At 38.5% G+C, this 22,057-nt stretch overlaps 1 long non-coding RNA gene across 1 annotated transcript in view; it reads right to left on the bottom strand.

Moving 5' to 3' along the window:
* Positions 1-15,860: 15,860 nt before the first annotated feature.
* Positions 15,861-22,057, bottom strand: part of LOC118684153 (uncharacterized) — a 66,533-nt gene continuing 60,336 nt past the window's right edge. The window contains exons 10-11 of the long non-coding RNA XR_004979779.2: positions 20,058-20,179; positions 15,861-16,624 (exon numbers count right to left, since the gene is read on the bottom strand). This is a non-coding gene — a long non-coding RNA (uncharacterized LOC118684153). The remainder of the gene's footprint in view (positions 16,625-20,057; positions 20,180-22,057) is intronic.

Consider the following 22,057-nt stretch of genomic DNA (forward strand, 5'->3'; position numbering starts at 1 on the left):
CATTTAAGTATTAACTTTTGTATTAAGATTTAAGTTTAAAAGGTTGACTTAAAACCTCATAAGAAGTTTTTCTCTTTCTTTAAATTTGATTTTAGATTACACCAGATTTTTCTCATCCCAGGTTTGTAATTTCCCGGGTCCAAGGCACACAGCCATCCATGAAAATCTACATTTTAAATCAGGCAGCAGATTTTTTTTATTTATTCTTTGCTTATAATTTTGTTTGGTAGTAACAGGGGGCTTTTGAGTCACAACTTCTGGGTCACCTGTGGTGTCACATGGCCCACAGATGAAGCCATAGCATAAAAACAACTGCAGGACATGGTTATAGTAAAGAATAATTGAAGGCCAAAGGAACCCCTAATCCAGAATAAATTTTAGCTTGCCATTCAGTGTACTCTTCACTCATTACTATTCAGTGGAAGTTCCATACACACAAACAATAAAAAAGTTTAGTCTTGATACTAGATTTGTCACCTGCAAGAATGCAGAACAATCTAAAGTGGAGAAAAATAACTGCTGGAATGAATATTTAATGACTTTTTCAAGAAGTTAGCACAGGAAGGGAGAAGAAAAAATTTGCCCTTCAGAGAATGCTCTTGTTTAAGGTCAGTGAAATTTGTTTTACAACTCTTCTGAAATAAAACATAAATTCCCTCTTAATTAAATTGGTCCTTTATTTGTTTCTATTCTCAGACACACTGTGAAACACCTGAAACTTTGCATATCCTAAAGAAACTGTCTGTATTTTTATGCAAATACGGAAATTATTATAATATCTTTTGTAGTCAAAACTCTTATTGTTCCATATTGTTTCCTACTTCAACAAAGGAATTTAACACAATCCATTTGCACAATCCAGTGTCCAGGAGCTACCTCGACTCTTCATTTCCTCTACACCTTGCTGGGCTATAGCTATTGAACATTATCTGAATCTTACTGACTTTAGTGCCTTACAAAAGGTTTTTGCCTCAGAATTTACATAATTTTGTGTACAGGAATCACAAAGAAAATATGACAAAGTAAAGCAGTGTTCTTTGAAGAGACATTTAAAGTTTCACTGTGCAAGACAATCACCATCCCCAACTCAATGAGCTAAAATTTCAAGTTGTAAGGATCTGTTTGTATCCAGAAAAACATAGGTCCTAAAGTTTTCAAGACAGTATAAAGAACAGTCTCTTATTTATTTTCAAGACTGCTAGTCTTTCTATCTTTCATATTTATCACTGCATGTCTTTTAATTTCCTGCCAGACCAGCTATATGGATAGAATACCACAGAGACAAAAGAAAACTTCCACAGTGAAGTGCTGCTTGCTTGGGCTGCTTTGTTCCTCAGAAGTCCTTTTTCAGGCAGCACCTCATTGCTGCAACAAATTAATCACCAAAACCCAGGTCTGGTAATGAAGTGCTATGGATTTGCAAGAGTTTGAAAGGCATTACATCTATTACCTGAAAGAAAAATGAGGTGAGTGCTCAGCCTGGGAAAATTAGCACAGCAGCTCTGTCAGAGGCCAGTCATCCTCTGGAGCAGTTTTTAGTGAAGTTAGCATAGTCTCAAAACCCTGTGGTTCTTTTCTGGCCTGTGCCACAGAGTCATGTCTAAAGTTACACTTGAAATCTAGAACTGCATGGATCTTGGATTGCCATTTACCACAGGTTTGGTGAAACTGTTCTCAAATACTGGCATCAGCCTGATCTTTGTTAGTACTCACAGAGGCTGAGATTCAAATAAGGCTACTCATTAGTCTTTTCATCCTTTCCCTTTCTAAGCTTGTCATAACTTTTATCATGCTCTGAAGAATAATTGTGATGTTTATCCCATTGTTCAAGGGGCTAAATTAATTATGTTCTATCTCCAAAAGTTTTTGCATTTTGCCACTGTAAAATAAGACAACACTTTTGGGAGATAGGATGGACAGATGTCTTTGGCTTTAAGCTAAAACAAGAGGATGGGGAAAGCACATAAATGCATAACTATGGTATTTCCTGAGTCCCTGAAACACCCCGCAGAAACATTCAGCATATGTCTCCTGTGAGACTTGAGACTCAATCCAAGACTGCTATAGCAATCAGTCTCTTTATGTTCCACTGAGACACTTGTTCTGCTCAAGCTCCACGTCTCTCTGGAGAGGAAGAGTCAGCAACTCCTCTTCCAAGTGCTGTTGGTCCAAACTCCTCCTCGTGAAGATGGATCAAGTGCAAGAAATCATCCACCATCAAATAGACCCGCTCATTTCTGGCAGAATGGATACCTTGAGACTGAGATGGAGCTTGGTCTGCCACAGGAGCTCAGTCATGACAATTTTGCTCTGAATCCCTGAAGTTACTCTATTTTTCTTTCAATTAAAATTACTGCAGCTGAAAGCAGAATCAATGCCAAGTAGATTGTATTGCTGACACAGCAATTGGGAGCTCAATAGCAAAAATACATCCCCTGCCCTTTTATTGGAAATTTATCTCCCAGCAAAAAAGAAGAGAGAAATGCAGAGTATATGGTGAGGTTTCCAATTAAAGCATTACCAAGCATGTCAAGTCCTGAACACATAGTGCATAAACACATCAATCTCTGCCTCTCAGCTTTCTCTAAATCAAGACATTCTCCTCTCTCTCCAGGCATTACATTTTACTTCATTTCACGACAGTGGAATTTCCTAGAGTTCGTGGCCTTTTCAGGTTCATAATATGAGCCATTAAGCAAAACATACCCATTCAAGACTTTGTATTTAAAAATAAATTCTAGCAATATCAGAACCATGTCTCTGCATTATTCCAGGATATTATTTAACAAATTTTTGCAGAGTAAGCAAGGAATGTGCTTCTTTTAGTTTCCCTTACATTTCAGATACCTATAAATATACATACAAAGAAAGCATGGAATATAAACATTTTTGTAATGAAGCATACTGTGGGAATTCATATCATCCACTTAAAAACACAGACTCTCAAATTAAGGTAGTTCAAAAGAAAGCACATGTCATCCTATCATAGGTGTCTAAGGCAAGTGTAATGAAGCTGAGCTGGTTCAGACTAGATGTCTAACATTAAGATGCCTGAAATTAGAGAAGATGAAGACCCACTGCTGTATGGCAGACCAAGACAAAGGATTTGGGCCAACATGGAAGGACTGGGACCTCCTGTATGAACTAACTTTTGTTAAAACTTCAGACAATATATGGTATATCCTGTTATTCTTGGACAATTTGATTCCCTGACCACAGGTAACAAAAGGGATTTGTAAGAGAAGAACACATTGTCATTCACTTAGTGAAGTAATTTATTTGAGAGATCATGTACAACACTCCAGTGTGCAAAATTCCTTCTCCTGTGACAAATAAGCTACCCTATGAAATTTAGAAATTAATATTTATCTACATCTAAAGCACAAGACAATTTTTAGATGTGCAGGGCAGCAGCAAACTTTCAGTAATAGACTGATCCCATACCCCAAGCATGAGAACTTTGCTTAACCAAAATTACTTCTGCATATCACACCTTTATCCAAGCCTCACCCTACTGACCTTATCAATGTCTCTAATTTAGAATTTATTCTTGTGTGTTACATAAGAAATCTATAGATTTTTGATAATAAGAAGGTTGAGGGTGAGTTTTCCCAAGACTTTTAGATGCTGATATTGAGAGAAATAGCCATAATGACTAAACAAGTAAGACAGCCACTTAAAAAAAAAAAAAAAAAAAAAAAAAAAAACATAGCTGTCCATTTTTTACATTGATTCTCAGAAAATTTTACATATTTTCAAAACACAAGTTTCAGCAGAAGAGGGTATGTGGGGACATGAAGAGGTCAGACTCTCTTCTAGGAAGGAAGAATCTGGGCATGGCCAACAATCTGTTAGTTGTGGAAAACCCTACACCATGAGAGCTAATAAGCAGTCTAAATAAAGAAATTAGTATAGATAGTAAGGTCTCCCCTGAATTCAAGGTAACAAAACACCTTTATGTAGGCAAAAATACTTTTAACCATCAGTCCTCAGTTAATTCATAGTTGCCATAGCAGAAAGCAACTGAAGTATTTCAAAGAGTGTCATTTCAGAATTGCTGCCAGAAATTGGAGATGAAGGCTTATCAGCATGGAAAACACAAATCTGGCACAGACCTCATGTAAACTAACAGTAGCAAGTGAGAGGCTGAAGTTCAAATGCTCTTTTTGTTCCATTCCACCCTGCTTTGATATTGTAATTTCTAAGTTTGAATCAATGGAACACAGTAGCTGGTCCCTTGCCTTAGTCAGTGTTTGTCTGGCATCTTCCAAAATGCAGCCTGACCTATGGTTCCACTTTCCAGGCATTAGAGAATAAATGTATAATCAGTAAATATAATCATTCATTGAGTTGATATTCTTCCTATTTAATCTCTCTTACTAAAAAATTTTCTATATCTGTTAGCTAGGAACTTCATTAGAAATACAAAATCTATGAGGAAGACTAAATAGTAACATGAATAAACAAATACTTCCATCAATATCTTACTTAATAAAGAGAATATTCAACAACCAGCTCCAACAGGAAGCTTCAGTCACTTGCAACACAAAAAATCAGGAACCTCTTCTTCGTGTTAAAAGTCAGTTAGAGAAGTTTTGATAATGAAATTAGATGGTCTGCAGATAAAAGCATGGCAAATTGTGTAGGGGAAGATGATGTTCTGCCATGGTATTGATTTTTTTAATTAGAAAACACAGATGAGTTTGCCTGTACACAAACTTCAGAATGCAGTGTTATTCTTTGTAGTTGCATATCATAGTGTATTATCACCTTTTGTTCTTCTTAGTTACTTCACAGGCCAAAATATTTATTCCATTGACCATTCCAACTCCCTAGAATGAATGCCATCTACCATATTAAAAAAAATTTGTTTATAGACTAGGCTTTGCTTCTACCAGCACAAGGTCTTTTTCTATCTCTACTACTGTAGATATATTATGTCTTTTTTCTGTACTGCTGTTGTCTAATGAAACCCTTCCCAAAATTGTGCCATGCACTCTAAAGCCACAGTGGGAAGCGTTCTTACATTAAAAGCTTTGTTACCTAAATAAAGAAAACAAGGGAAGAATGAAAAAGAGAGCATGTTACAGCTGGGGAACTGAGACACAGACTGATTTGCTCAAAAGTATTTTCCAAAGACATACAATAAATCAGTGGCAAAAGGTCTGATTTCTTATTCCCTATTCAGTCTCAAACTTTCCTTTCTTTTATTATTTCCTCTTCTACATGATATTACTTACCCATACACATAAGCAAGATAACTATATCACAACTATTATGCTGTGCTATTCTATAGCACTAAGGATGAATAAAAATGCAGGCTATGGAGTGCATCAGTTTTATACTGTGCTTTTGAGTGTCACAGATCTCCACCCATAACTGCTCTGCATCACTGTTTCCATAGTAACAAGATAGCATGAGAGGCTTTGGTGTCTCTGAAAGAGTCCAAACTCAAGATGAGAATATCATATTGGACTTTGTAAGTGAATTCTGATTTGTGCCTTTCATGCAAAATATATCTCTGAATGATGCACCCACTTTAATAGTGAAGTTATTCAATTTGATGATAGTAAAATTATAGGTTGAAGAGAAAACAGGTTTTAATGTGTAACAAGGAGCTGAAAATGCTTTTCCTTTTAGATAACAGGAGCTATAAGGCAACAGATTCCCATGCCAAATTAAAAATGTTTATAGTAAATTGACAGGAAGGAATTATGTGGTGATGATACTGGCATATAAGGACCAAAAAAAGACTGTAGAGAATTTTTAATACAGACTAGTCCCTAAAATATAACTGATGGCTGAGGAAAAAGTGTGATGTAAGATCACTCCATAGTACAGATATAATGGTAGCAACCCAGGTGTCTGCACATCCCAGCCATTGAGATCTGGGAGGTGACAGACAAGAGAAGTAAAACAGCCCAACGACAGGACAGCAAGCTACAGTGGAGCTGAGAAAAAGCTGCAGGTACAATGAAAAAGGATCTGATTTGTGTAATATGGTCCAAAAATGGCTGGGAATATGTACATGGAGGCTGTAAGACAGAAGAGAGGCAATGGTACTGCAAAGGTAAGTATGAGAAAAATCAAGTACAAGTTGTAGACAAATAATACACATTGAGTTCCAGGAACCATTTTTACCACTCCTAAAAATTTGACCTGAGTTGTTACAGCAATACCAACAAACCTCTTCCCACTGCTGAACTCCAAAACCCACTACATAACCTCACTTCCTGATCTTATTTTTGGAACATTTTTCAGGATATTTTCAGTTGCTTCATGGAATAGTTTGAAGTGCAAAGTACATGTAATAGGTTGTAAAACATAGGAAATTTTCTGACTGGCTCCCTGTGTGGCAGGAATGTAATTGAAATACTGTAATACGATATGTTCTTGTAATTCAATTACTTTTTTCATATATTCTGGCTGTTTGTATTTTTTGTCTACTTTTGATGTCTAAAAGTTAAATGGATTCAAAAAGTCTACAGAGTTGGAAGAACTTCCCTCTGACTTGCAGAGATGTGCATGGCTGGACTTGCATTCTGCCACATGTATCTCTTTTAATGGTTGCAACTTCAAGGGGCTGACAGCATTTCTTCATTTGATCAATAGCCTGAGCAGTTGCTACGTGCTCTGGTGTGTACAATGGAAGGGGCCTGGCAGTGCTACCTCTCTCAAAAAAAGCAATAAGAAAAAGCCACTTCTCTCCCCAGCATTCCTGCATGGCAGCTCTTCATTCTGCTGAATGTCACTAAATGCCACGCTGGAGCCACAGCAGCGCCGTGCTGCTGAGGTCAGCAGCCATGGGAGAGCACCAGGGGAGGGCTTGCATCAGTCAGGACACAGCCAGTCCAAAAGAAATTAAATTACCTCCACTAAAACACTGGCCAACCCTCACCACAAGGACAGTCTTCAGGTAAATGCTCTTTTCTTCTCTCAAAACTTTTCTTCACATCATTTGTGAGAGGAACATAGGGGAACCTTTGTAAAATCATGAGAGCTGGGGATAGACTTGTGTGAAAGCATAGCTGTATAGTCTACTGTGCAATAGTTTTCCACATAAAATAACCCATTCTCCTATTCCTGTTCCATTCAGGCTGGTGGGGACTCAGGTGGCTCTAATGAGACAAGAATGAGCAAAAGGCAGACACACAGACTGTGAACTGAGTTTCAGCAATAATGTTTCTCAGGGGCTGGTTATGCTCCTGAGTTTTAAACACCACTCACTTATTGAAGGATGATAACTGAAGGGAAGGTGAGTTTAAACATGTATTTGTATGTGAAAAAAAGTGGTTTTTACACCAAGGCACACAGTGATCTCACTCCTCTCCCAGTGAACCAGTCCTCTGACCTGCCCTGTCAAGGCTTTTCTTTTTCCTCCCTCCCCGACAGCTCTGAGCATCCTTTCATCCAGAGGTCTCTGCCATTTCAGATCACCTGCTCTACAGCTGACTTTTGCTCCAGCCCTGCTCAGGTTTCTAGGGAGTTCAGAAATGACCTTATGTTTTACAGAATTCATTCCACCTTTCAAACACAGTAAGGAATTTCAGAACCTATTGTATGCTGTGCCTGTCCATAATATGGCACACCACAAAACTTCCTGCCCTACCTGCAGATTATACAGCTGAAATGTATTTAACCTGCAGTACATGCTAGAGCAAGAAACAGTTAGAACTTTGCCTCATAGTAGGGACATAAGAAATATGAAAACCTGGTAAATTATTAAGGAACAAAGCTTTCAGTAGAAAAGCGACATTATAGTAATGCTGATAATTTGACTATCATAGGTGTTAGGATCTGCAATGGAACTCTTCTCCCTTTGCAAGTTCCTTTCAATGGAATTTGCTAGAAGATACAGTCTTAAGCTGTGCCAAGGGATATACAGCTTGATATAAGGAAAAAGTTTTTTATAGAAAGAGTGATAAAGTACTGGAACTGTCTGCCCAGGGAGGTGGTGGAGTCGCCATCCCTGGATGTGTTTAAAAAAAGATTGGATGTGGTACTTGGTGCCATGGTTTAGTTGAGGTGTTAGGGCTCGCGTTGGACTCAATGATCTCAAAAGTCTCTTTCAACCTTGTCATTCTGTGACACCAACAGGACTCCAGTCTCTAACCCTACGCTTGATTTATTCCCACAACAACAAACTGTAAGGATATTCTTTAAAAGATTACTCAGATTTGCCAGATGAGATAAGTAAAGCAACACCATTGGAAGCTGTTTCACTCCTTCACAGGGAGAGTTTGAAGGGGGTGCCTTTGTAGTGTGTTTTGTTTTAGTGAGGGCTTTTTTTTTACAGTCTTTATTTGCAAGTCAGCAAGTTTCAGTGACTTCCTGCATTACATTGACCCTACCTCACTTGGTCTCCAAACAATTATTCTTCTGTTCATCACTTCTAAATGCTAGTTTTGAATCTGGTCCTTGTTTCAGAATATACCCTGCACAACTCCCAACTCCCTGCTTCCTTATTACCTGTGTTCATCATTTCTATTAGGGAAGAGTGTAATTTTTATTTTCTTCCCAAATGCTCCAGAAGCAGGCAGGATAACAAAAAGTTGCTTTCCTTTTTGCTATTACAGTACACAGAATGTGCAGAAAAAACTGAAATAAACAAATCAAGTGGCTGTATCAGAGTCTTGATATGGAACAAAATAATATATTTCTTTCACCAGGGTTCCCACCTGTGGCCTGACATTGTCTATGAACCCTGGATGCAGTTTGTATTTATAGATGTCTGCAATGCAGTGGTATGGGATGGATACCAAAAGGTTTTCTTGATAATGAGCTAGAAGAAAACAAGCATTCAAGGGTGAAAATAATTTTAAAATGTTGATATGCTTGGTTTAGGCTGAGATGTACAAAACCTTACTTTTAAGGGTTAAGTCTTTGGGGGCTGTTTAGGAGCACAACTTTAATTTGATTTCTCCAAAGCAATCCAGACATAAGTGGATCAAAAGTGGAAAATATATGGCAGGTATTTACTTCTTGAAGACTTACAAAATTGGGGGGTTAGTTTCTCCTGTTGATTGTGGCAGGATTGTATTAATTGATTAATTGCCCAAGTGGTTTAAGATACAGACCTCTATAAGGAATAACACCATGTGCTGAAAAATAACATCACTAAGTGAAGAATGCACCAGAGAACACATTGAAATAATGGGAGAAATCCTGTTTAACATATTTTAAAGCCAGTTATGGAAAACAAAATACTTATGATCTCTATATGCTTTATAGAGATTTTTTTTATTCTTCAATAGTATCATGTCCTCTTATAATCATAACAAGCAAAAAACATCCAAGTAAAGACAACTACTAATTTCACCACTAGATCTTTTTCTTTAATCTCCCTGAAACTGCAGGGCATTGTTTTGGACAAGTGAGACCTCCCCATTCACTAAAGGCTCTGTAGCCTTATGGAAGTAGTCCTCTAACAAAATAAGAATAATTTCTCATTACAATTATGCTAGTCCTCAGGTTACAGAAGAAGCCACAGGCTTATTTCCCTGCAAGTCTACTGGAAGTTAGTACTATTTATCTTAAGAGTGGATTCTTTGAATAAGAAGGAGCAGGGAAACTTTTGTATTGGTTTTCTAGGAAGTTTTGCATGTTATATTTCATAAACCTCTGTAGCTCTCTTGGTGAGGTCTGGGATCTTCCTAACTCATTCTGTACCACACAGAAAGTTGTCATAGGCTTGAAGCTGTTAATATAATATCATATTAAACTGATAATTGAGACATATAAAGATATATAGATACTGATCCTCTATTCCTGGTCTTCTTGTCTAAAAGCATCAACTTCAAAAAGCTTTAATTTCAGAGAAAGTCTCAAGCATGGTTTGCTTTTCTGTGTTGGTTAGGAAATTTAGACTTACACTTCAACCAGGAAAAGTAACATTATATATCCTCCATGGGTTGTATATTGCCAGTTACCCTGGAGGATTAGGAACCCAGTCTTTTGCCCTATAAAAGCCTCCTATGGTTGTTTTGCTAAAAGAGTTTCTCTTCAGGTATTACAAATTAATTGCTTCAATAGCTCTTCAGCTCAGCCCCAATTCCTGCAGACTCAGTTCTCCCTAATGCCTGCTGCATTCCTGGATTTCCTGTGTCCTTTCTAAAGACAGGTCTGCACAATATTGGTAGGTGCAGTCTGGGCTGGCTCCTTTTCCTGGTGTCCCATCATGCTGCCCCAGGAACCTGCTGTTATGTGACTCAGTTTTCATCACAGTGTGTAGGGGAGAACAGAGGGTCGCAAAGAGCACATGGAGTGCTTAGGGAAAGAGTACAGAACAGATACAGTACCAGACTAAAACTTTGTGATGTACCTGCAGCGTTTTCCAACCAAAGGTTTAGAGAATTCCCCTACTAAAAACTGAATTAGGCCAATTATATCTAGTAGTTACATATATATATATATTTCTGTGTCTGTGTGTGTGTGCATGTCCATGTGTGCACACATATATATATGCATAAAAACCTCAAAATCCACTCATATTTGTGGATATAACATAATAACATAACATCTCCATAACACTTTGTGTGGAAAAGTTCCAGGTATTATTTTGCTGGCTTCTTGCTACATGGTAATTTTCAGCTCTTGTACTGCAAAAAAAAAATGTAGAAAATTATTCTCCATCCCCTTCTCTGATTGTGCTTTTCTAGCCCTCTCTCATATTCCTACTTTTTTTATTTCAATGTCTCTTATCTGAAATAAAAGGTTTTAATTCATTTATTAAATATTCACATAGAGATCTGTTTCACATTTATTGCCATACTTCTTGCTCTTCTGCCTAAATATTCTTGCTGGTTTATATGTTTTTGTCAGCGGGATATCAAAACTTTTGGCAGTGTATAATAAGTGAGTTCACCCCTGAATTACAAAAAAAAACCCCCATATATCTGTGTTCTGATCTTCTGGTCTCTGCCTCCTCCCTGACAGCATGAGATCATTCCAAAACCAGCATGCTGAGGAGGACCTGCTCAGAGCCAGCTGGTAGGAAACACTCAGAGCAAGGACATGCAACCACTAAATCCCATCCTTCTCTGGGATTTCATGAGCTCCAGATCAGGAAAAAAAAATCTCATGAGGAGCACTCCATGGCATCATATATAAAATACTGTATTGTATCCAGAGCACTCTCTGGATCTGGGAGCACTCTGGTCCAATTTCTCTCTTTCTGCTGTTGATGATTCCAAGCCATCCTTCTCAGCTCCACAAAGGTGAACCTACAGGTGCATCTCCTCCCAAGTGACACCTGGATGGTGGAGAAAGCATCCAACCCTCCCCAATGGGTCCGGGGGGTATTTTGTAAGCTTTTTGTAAGCTTTAAAGGAAGGGATAGAAAGAGTCTAGAGGAGTAACAGGGCACTCTTCAAAAGGAAGAAACCTGGATTCAAATCCACGGAATTTAGGAATTAAACTGAGGTTTTCTGCATGCTGGTCAAAAGCTCCAACACGTGAGCTGCTATACAAAGGGGAAAGAGTGTTTATACTCTCCAGCTTTGTTAAAAGAGGGGGGTGTCAGAAATTATTATTTACTCCTAAATTCCCAATGTAAAAGCTTCATTTTTGTAAATTTGTATGAATAAACATGGAAAATTGTACACTATGCAGTGAGACTCTTTCAAGAACAGAAAAACAAGACATTCTTTTCTATTTTTCCTAGCATACACAGGCTTCAGAATTCAGTTCTAACCCAGTATAGCAGCAAAAAAGTAGGGAAGTTTTGGCCAACAAGTTGCAGAATCTAGCAACAGGGAAAGACAGGAATTTTTTTTGCTTTTCTTTTTCCCTTGCTTTGTTGGAAAATTTTTCCTCTAGATATTGGAAATGAACAGAGCAAAAGGAAAGGTGGGCTTGAATTCAGAAGAACTGAAGCTTTGATCTTAAAAAAGTTAAAAGTCAGAGCACAGAGAGTACACATATCACTAGGTCAGGGGAAGTGATGTCACGCTCATAATGAGCAACAACAATGCTTCTGAAAAAAACAACTTCAAAAAATGCCCCCAGATATTACATCAAGGGGTATGTTTGCATGTTAACTGCCTCCAAGCAATCTTTTATATTAAACTACTTTATGTGCAAGACTTCCAGATCGTTTACAGGACAAGTGCTTAGGAAAGTAGGGGCTTTCCAAGCGCCTGAAAAGATTGTCTGACTGATTGTCTGTCTACAGGTTTTCTTTTAAAGCTATTTTAAGTGTATGATCCCATCCCAGCTATTTAACTCAGGAACCTGCCAATCACACACTGCCTAATTGAACTCTCGGATATTGTATGATTGCAAGCCACAAAGCATATGAACAAAAATGTGAAGAAAGGGTTTTCTGCTGTTATTTCATTCTTCAAACCCAATTTGAAAAGGTCAAACTTCAGATTGCACAGGCCCATTGAGACTCAGGGACTAAACTGGGACAATCAAAAAAAGAAAATAAAAAGCTAATTTTTTTCTTCCATTTTTGAAAAGCAAGAGGAGGTCTTTAATACTAGTTACTTGCTGGGGCTGATAGCAAGGTCTTAGGGTGGGGAAAGGACAATGAAAACTGAAAAAGGGAGACATGATTCAGTTTTTCTACTGCTGAGCTGCTAAATGATGACTGACTGACTGTATGACATCCCTTTCAGAGACACTTGTAATCTTGCTTTGTCTTGTTTGATTTTTTTTCTTCAAAGAGAAAATATGGGAAAACAAACATAATTAGGGTCTAAATAAGGGAAAATATTTCTGGAATACATTCTACAAAAGGCTAGAAATAAATGGTATTTCACAACGGTTGGACTGTGGTTCTGAGCCAAAGCCCCCTGAGGTTAAGTGAAAACCTCCTTGATTTCAACATGTCAGAACCTAAACCTCAGTGTTTTATGGAAATGAGAGTGGCAGTATTTATCTTGGCATGTATTAAACAAATTTAACCTACTTATTTAACCAGCATACAAATGTGTTATCGTTGTTTCCATGTTTATTGATTGACTGCATAAATGTGTGACCTCAACTGGCATAAAACCTTAGGACTCCACCAGCTGCAGTGGAGCAGTGAGAGCTAATGTCAGCAGAGAGATCTGAACCATAAAGAAGATGGGACTTTACACAGTCATGGCCATCCATGTTCTTAAATGAAATATGACTCAGTGAGCTCATAATATTGGCTGAAGGGGAGTTACTCTAAGGAAGGAAAAGCATCTGACCACATTTGCTCATGCAGCAGGTGGTTTGCAATTGTGATCACCCCCTAATGGTGTCAGCAGTATGTCTTTGATATTTAAGGGGTGAGTCTTAATTCTATTGACCTTGTTTGCAGAATTTATTCCATCCTGTGAGCATTACTGACTGTCACACTTTACATAGCTGTCTACTGGATGTTTTACTACTAGTGATTTTTTTTTCACCTGAGGCACTTCAGTCATGTAACTTCAGCAATCAATTTTGGCCCAAAGCAGCACAGGCCTCAGTCACAGAAAAGCAAGTATTTGCATGCAAACTTGCTATTAAAGCACCAGGGAGAAGAGTGAGTACACAAAAGCTTAAGAAGTTGGAATCTGAGTTGAATCATCACACAGTCAGCTAAATTATTAGCCCTGCAATTAGCCTTTTTGGAGGTCTCTTAATTGTTAATCCCTTTGCTGGTTATAATTGCTTTATTGAATCTAAATTAATCCAATTTTTTAAAAAATAATCATGCAATTCTAATAGCTACATAAAATTAGAAATATGGAAACTACTTTGAGAACTAATTTAGATGAGGCTCTATTGAAAAAATTAGTCTTGGCAATGATATTTTTTGCAGGTTTTTTTTACTGGAACATTGAGTTGCAAGGATGAGAGGGGTTAATATTTCATTTACACAGTGTATGCAAAGCAGTTGTATTTAAAAATTCACGAGATTGGGAGTATCCACTGCATATGGAGAGTGAGTCCGTGCCAAATCAGAACTGGATCCATGCCAAGGAAAGAGAGCCAGGGGTTAGACATCTGTAAAGTGTTGGATGGGATGAAGACAAAGGTAAAACACTTTGGTTCATTACACATCTAGGCTATTTCCTAGCCACTCATGTAAATCAAATTTTCCAGACCAAAACCACCCTATCTAAAGATGGACATTTGCATACTTTTCAGTACACTGAAATTTTATTTGGTCCCATAAGGACTGATTTAACCTGAACATATACCACTGGTATATGTTAATATAATATAATACCCAAGGTCTTATCTGACCCAGTCTGGGATAGAGAAAAAAATATATCTTCCAGGTGTCTGGGACTTCCAACACTACCAGGAATTACCTCATTATCCCACAGCACTATTCTTTATCCCTCATCAGATAAAGAGTATGGGGGGAAGGACACAGAAACATGAGAAGAACAGATAAAAGGAAACTAGGGAGAAGAAAAACATGTTGAGTCTTAATTGAGCTTGAGAGGAAGCAGGAGGAGAAAAAGATAGTTGGCTGGTTTATGGTTTTTTCTCTTTAGTGATCCATGTTTGCAGTAGATTGAAATCTTGTTCCTAATATATATTTTATTCCTTGTTTATCAAGTGTGAAGTCAAGGATGAACAAGTTTAAGTTATGGGCAAATAATGACTCTTCTTTAGAGCCAATGTCATGAGGAATTATATTGTAAATCTCAGTGAGCATGTTAATATTTTCCAAGCAGTTACACATCGTTCTACCCTGAGCCTCAGCTCAAGGAATACATTGGTTTGGTGTGTTACAATAAATATTTAAATGTATTAAACTTTATATAAACCTTAATATGCATAACGTGGAATCTTGATGCCCAGTGTCTCACCAAGAAATCATCACTGACTGGGCACAAGAAAAGACACTGAGGCTACATTTGGAAAGAGAAAGGGGAAAGCAAGAGCAGAGCCAGATACACAAACCAATGGAAATAAAATCTTCTTTCTCTTTCTCCATTCACATATTAAAATAGGGAAAGATGCCAGGTTTGGATAGGTAGCAGGAGTGAACCACTACAACAAACAGAGATCACTGGTAACATGCCTCCAAGATTTCATAAATGATCATAACTGTTGAACCAGACTTTGCACTTTGATTCCTGTTTGTGGACTATTTCACTGGCTTTAAGAGAATTTCTATGGATTCTACGTTTACATGCACATTCAAAATTCCATATTAATATGTACAGATATGTATCATCTTTTATAAAAGCTACACTGTGGAGAGTTGAGGCTCTAACATGCTCCTGCAGTATGTGTATGTAGAATACCATCACAATTAGCCCTGATAAAAATGAAATGAGGGTTTGAAACTTAGTATATTGTATATACTTAGTTTCAATATACTTAAGTGTCCAGTTTGCCCTTTGAAAGCAAGCATGTAATAAAATGTTATTTTTAAAATACAGCTCTCTATGTCTTACACACAGTGAAAAACAGCCATTTCAGCAACAAAGCTTGACAGCTGCTCAGAAGAATTCAGTGTCTCTACACGCTGTTCTCTTCACTTGGTTATGATGCCATCAGTAACTCTGCTTATGGAACTTTTAACTAAAGATATTTTAACACGTGCACAGAGGAGGATTTTACAACACACAGCTATCAACTTAATTTTAAAATGTAATCCTTTAAAGGATAAGAGATCTTAACTTAAAATCTTATCCTTTAAAGGATAAGAGAGCTTAACTTCAATTACCAGAAAAATATCAGAACAAATAATGAAAAGGTCTATTTGTAAGAATCTTGAATATAAACAGGATACAAAGGACAAATGAGTTTCTAATAAATATATCATGTAAGAGCAAATTTATTTCCCTCTCCAGTAGATAACAAGCTTTTTGGACAGAAGAGTCAAAACACTGTTATGAATCTGGATTTTGGCTTTTGACATCTCACAGGACATTTGTATAGACAAGCAGATTTGAGATAGGTAGTTATTTGGGAAATCCCATTCACAGAATTAGTTACCAATAGTTATTAGTGATTCATTTTTAAATGAGCAAGATGCATCAGGTCAGGTTCTGCAAGAATATGCATGACATGTTTATTATTGAACTGGTAGATGATTAAGATGCTTTTTGCATTTGAAAATTACACTAAGCTAAAAACACTTCAAACCCATCAGAGTATAGAATGTACATTTTAAATTATCTTGGTTCACAGCAGAAATCTGAATGCAGCTAAGCAATTAAGTGAATTCACATGCATCTATACAAGTAAAATTACATGCACAAATATAAAAAGGAGAATGACTAACCAACTCAGTGCAGAAAATAATCTGGCAATTAGAATGGATCACAAAGAAGCAATACAATTGTACAATTGCCTAAGAAGCAATCATGCTGTGTTAGACAAAAGTAGTACATTTCATGTGAAACAGACAAAATATTCCTTCCTTTCTACTCAGAGCTGGTAATTCTTTACCTGGATCCCTGTGACCACTGCAGGTTATCACATGTCAATACAATACATGAACCAGCTGGAGAAAGTCCCAGAACCTGAAATAAGAATTAATTTAAAAGAACTTTCTAGCATAAGACTTTGCAAGAAAGAACTGAGCTTGCAAGGCTTAATCCAGGAGGGGGAAGACTAAGAGGAGGTTTGATAGCAGTTCTCAAATTTTCAGAAAGACCTTTTGTGAAAGCAGGCAATGAATTGTTTTGGATACTCTCTGAAAAACAGGAAAGATTGCAATAAGGGAGAATTAGGTTAGAGGTGAGAGAAGTAATACAATGTGAAAGGCCAACTAAGCAATGAGTAATAGACCTACAGAGCTTTTTCCTGATTGCTAGAAATTTTAAGGAGGAGCAAACCAAGCAACAGTGAGGACTGGTTTTCTGTATCATTTCTCTTCTGGAGCACACTTTTGACTTAGTTAATCTCATAAATAATGCATAAAAAGTATTATTATCAAACAGTATGCAACTTTCTACCCTTGCTCTATTGTATAGACTGTGGTGCTAAACATACATCTCTATTAAGAGCATTACAATGTAAGCTGAATATGAAAAATGAAAGTAAAATGAATGTCTTAAACAAGGAATCAAAATCTCTTTAACTAGGCAGCATGTTAATGACTGCAGCAGATGAATTGAAACTGGAGATATACAGGTTTCTCACTGATTTTTCACAGTAGATCACTGCTTTCCATCCAAATATTTAATTGATCCAAAAAGATTAAAGTTTATTTATTAATTACACCCACAGAATTGAATGCCTTTGTGAGTAGCCCATATTGCATTGACTTCTAAGGTTACTGCATGCACAACAGTTGTCTATTTCTTCATGTTAAAAAGTAAATAAAATAAAATCACTTTCTCTATCCTGTAGTCCATTATTTCAGAAGTATCAATTCTTATCACTTTCTTTCCCATTCTGAACTTTTCAGGAGGTCATTAGTTATGTAACACTGTGGATGATATTTACATCATACAAGCATGATTACCAACTCACCTAAAGGTTTGATAAATGCATCAGTACACCATACAGAGGCAAATTCTTTAAGCAGTCTGGATGACATTCCTCTACATTTCTCAGACAGATGAAATTATGAAAATTACACCTTGGGCCATTTAGAGGGAAGGTGGTCCCCATCCTGTCTGACATAACTGCATTCACATATTCTCTACTTTGTTGTAGCCTCAAAGCCTTTGTCCCTTCTTACCTTAATATTTCTGAGAGAAATAACATATGAATGTTTAATTAAGCCTGTGATATGTTCCATTTCCAGCTCTTTATAGTGCTTTAATAGCACACTGTTAAACAAACTTCTCCATCTGTGTGGAAAAATACCACTGAAGCCAAGAGAAATTCTGCACCCAAAGCTGGAGAGGACCAAGTGCAAGAATGGTGAGAAGGCAGTGTGCTGAGCTTACCTTCACTACATCTGAAAGTTCTTCTCTTTCATAAAACACATTTCCTAGTCTTAAAAAATAACAGGGAATGGCAACGAGCGGCTGCTGCTAAAAGCAGCAAATGTCCCTGTTGCCGTGCACTCAAAAAACTGACAAGTCTTTGGCACAACTTTACTCAAAATGGTAAATATATATTAGAAAAAGTGTTCACAAGCTCACACTTGCCAGTACGGATCCTTGTACTTAGAACAAATCTATGTATGTACATATTTTCTAATAAAAGTGAGCTACTAGGAACTCCTCATAAAATATAGCCCTATAAAAAAAGATTATTTCAGAAAGTTTATTTACTTCATCAGTAGGATTTCTCAAAAATTGTTGTCATCAAAAATAGTATTTGAAAGAGGTTTTAAAGTTCTTTTTAAAAACAAATACACGTACTTTCTGACAGGAATAAGAAAGCTTATGGTGAGGTATACAAAACCACAACCCACTGCTGTTCTGATCATTATTCCCAGTTCCCAATTCTTGGACTACATGCCAAAGCAGCTAAGAAGACAAAGTCCAGGAATAATTGTGTTGGAGCTTTAGAGCTGCCTCTGGATCTGTCACATTGTTGGACTGTCTCTTGGTTGCTCATCTTCCTCACCCTCCAGAAGGTCATTTCCTTTCCTTTTGACATTTTTCCCCATAGTTTGTCTGGTTTTTTATCTACTCATGAGCAACATTCCACTCAAACCCTTTATACATCCTGCCATACACAAGATGTGTTTAGAGGACCTTCAGGCTGTGAGTGCAGGTTTTGTCAGGTGGGCAGATGGATTTAGGAAGCACATACCCACTAACATGGGAAATGCATACCTGGAGCCTTCCTGCTGAAACACAGCCTGCACACAGTCTGAAGCCTTCACAAATAACATACCACACCCCCTTAGTCAAGTACCTGTTTCCTATGACAATGTTGGGTTCATTTCCTGACTAGATCCTGCTTCAATATGGAAAATGCAGACTTGGTCCCATATTTCATGTGTCCTGTTCAAGTCAGGAAAGTTTAGTGTCCTGTCTGAAAGCAGCTTAAGGACGGAGTTGGATTTGATCTGAAAAACTCCTGATGAGAAGTTTTTGATCAGAAAACTCCTGAGACCATCCAGAATACCCTGTGTGCCTGCACACTAAAAGTGTTTGAGTCATTGCCAGCATTTTATAGCTGTACCTCCCACAAGTATGCACAGAGAAAATCCTGGGGCACAGATTCTGTGGTGTGCAATAAGTCATCCATCATTCCTTCTCCCATTTTTTCCACACTGTGTAAATGTTATGAGCCTGCCATGCAACCCTACATAAGACACAGGGTCTCAGAAATGGCTGGGAAGGACAGGAAGAAACCAGAATCACAGCCAGGTGCAGGCCCCACGCTGTCAGCCCTCCCCACAGTTTCCCAAGTGCTGACATTGTCTGAACTTGCAAATAGAGGCTGTGCCTGTGCTTGGAGTAAGGATAAGAGAGCACAGCCATGCTCATTAGCACAAGGGCCCCTTGTTAGGCAAACTGTGGAGATGCCACCACTCTACCAAGGGTCTGCAAGCCTGAAGGTGGGTACAGCCCTGTGTGCAAGTCCCTGAACAGCAGCAAAGCAGCAAAGCCGCCCTTGCTCCTGCAGGGCACACCTGAGACACAGCCAGGGGTGCACCCTCCCCTCACAGGAGCCTCCCCTCTGAGGCTGCTGCAAGGTGTGGGAGGGTGGGCAACCAGGACACTTTGTCTCAATGACACATTCAACAGAGCCACAAGGCACAGGGCCTTGAGGTCCAGCTATCACACTGACTATCTCAATCACCTTGTTTGGAAACCACAGTTACAACATCCTGCACAAATAAGGGCTTGTCAGGAAAAATGAGATCCTTGAGGGCCAAGCTGCAGTCAGTGCTTGCATGATATGCTGCAAGCAAGTTACTGGGCATCCTCCTCCTCCTCCTGTTGTCCCTGCATAGTGCCCTGTCAAACCAGTCATTGCTGCCCACTGGGGAACAGGTACCGTGTGCCACAAGGGAGAAAGAAATCTGGATAATCAGGGCACAGGAAGGAGAGGGTCTAACCTGTCATCCTACCTTCTTGGCCTTGGTTCTGATCCATAGAACACAATGTGATGTGATTGGTGACCCATGGAGATAGGGAATGAGCCTGCATTCTCCTTTATTTGGACACTGGACACATATCCAGCAGATCAAAGGGAAGGTATGAGATCCTTACCAAGCTCCATCCAAGCAGCTCCACACCATCCATTGCCAGCTTGCAGCACAGGCCTCCTCCCATGACAAGACACATTTATACCATAAGTTCCTTACGGCCCAGTTTTCACATTTAGAACAAGCCTGTGTTTTTTAGGAATAACAGATAATGCTATGTATGCATTGATAGATTGAGAAATAGTAACAAATATCTTCTGAAAAATATTAAAAATGCACATTAGGAACCATTATGAAAAGACAGTGATATTGCACAGTATGGATCACATTCTTATCTCCAGAATACCCTGACCTGAATCTATCTTTATTCAGCTTTTTCAGAAAGATGGAATAATCCCTGGGGATTTCACAAAGCACAGAGGCAAAGCCGTTTGTCCACAGTAAGTAAAACAGTGATTCAGAAATGTTCTTCCTCAATCCATTATCTGTAAAGCAATATTTCTTCACCTTATTAACAGGCTAAGAGATCATGAGAATTAATCACTGTGATTAATCGTGCTTCTAGATAAAATGTATATCACAGATTGTGTTTTATTATGTCTGGAGTTGGGGAGAAATCATACATTGCATCAAATGACTGTCAGTTCAGCTGCAAACTCAGTTCTGCTGCTCAGCTATAAATAGTGCTCACAACACATGTGAAAACCATCACGCTCCATTCCGAGGTGGGAAAATGCTGAAGTGTTCTGGTAAACAAACCCTTCCTGATGGCTCTCTGAATATCTGGCAGTGAGCACAGCTCTTGGTTCATTCTGCTGACAAAATCTGCCTTACTCCTCCCTGCTAATAAAGCAAGGCTGCATGTCAGGGAAGGCTGAGACCACTGATACAGAAACAGAGGAGTCTTGGTTTCAGCCTTAGAAAAACCCAGCCAAAGCTGCAGTTTTTATCAAACCATCTCCTGGGTATGGCCTGGGTGTTTACTGCAGCTCAAATAGCTATTGATACCATCATGTCCTTGCCAGCCCTCAGCACAGGCTCAGCAGTGCTCAGCCCTGCATGGCACACACAACAGATGTATTTTCCCAAGATTGGAGATTCTTGAGGACAACAATTTCACAGCCCCTTTCAGTGCTGCTCAGAAAGGCTTATGTCTCACTAGGGTCTTCTCTGCTACAGTTTGAGCACATTTTTCTTTCCTGTCCACCAAGAATATGGAGAACAAACTATCCTTGTTTGTACTCTCCTTGGTTTGCTTTAGACAAGGTCACTGTGACTGCTAACAATATTTCACACAGTTCAGAACTGTTCAGTGCTCATATACCATCCTGTTTAAGGTATGTTTATGTTTAAGGTATCACAGACCTGTGCTCTGTTCTACAGTGTCACACCAGATCTCCAGTACCCTGATGGCACAGCATTCAATGGTCTGTTTTCCCACCTTACCAATCACAAGCACAGTCCTGACTGCAGCCATGCCAAACATCCCATGCAGTACCCCTGCCAGGAAGCCTGGGAATGTTTTTCCTTTCATCCACTAAGCCATTCTTACACAAGCATAAAATATGGCAGCTGATTTTGCTATTACTAAACACACCCCAAAACTGACATACAGTTTGTCCAATGCATTTAGTCTGCAAGCAGTCACAGTGGGATGTACTCACACCATCCTCCTTGGCAGTTTGCACAAGCCATCCTTCAGATGTTCCCACCCCTCTCCAGTGACTCTATGAGGAACACAGGATCCTAACTTTTGGTGAACCAAATCACATCTTGGTCTGATATCTAAAGTGGATAGTGAGTCAGTCTTGCATCAGCACCTACATGGGTGGTTATCTCAGCATAGGACTTTGGGCATATGCAATATTTGAGTAAAATCATGCAACAGAGCTCCTCCATAAGCTTTCAGGCGAGCAAAATGCAATGGCTCGAATACTCCCAAAAGAAGAAGCCCAGTCCTGAATGAAATTAATTCTTTTCTAAATATAAGTGAAAGGACAAAAATATTTTGCAGTCATCAGTATACTAGCAATGATGAGGCATCTAAAGTCTTCATTTTGAGTC

Source organism: Molothrus ater, chromosome 1, assembly GCF_012460135.2.
Source record: "Molothrus ater isolate BHLD 08-10-18 breed brown headed cowbird chromosome 1, BPBGC_Mater_1.1, whole genome shotgun sequence".
Taxonomy (NCBI): Eukaryota; Metazoa; Chordata; class Aves; order Passeriformes; family Icteridae; genus Molothrus; species Molothrus ater.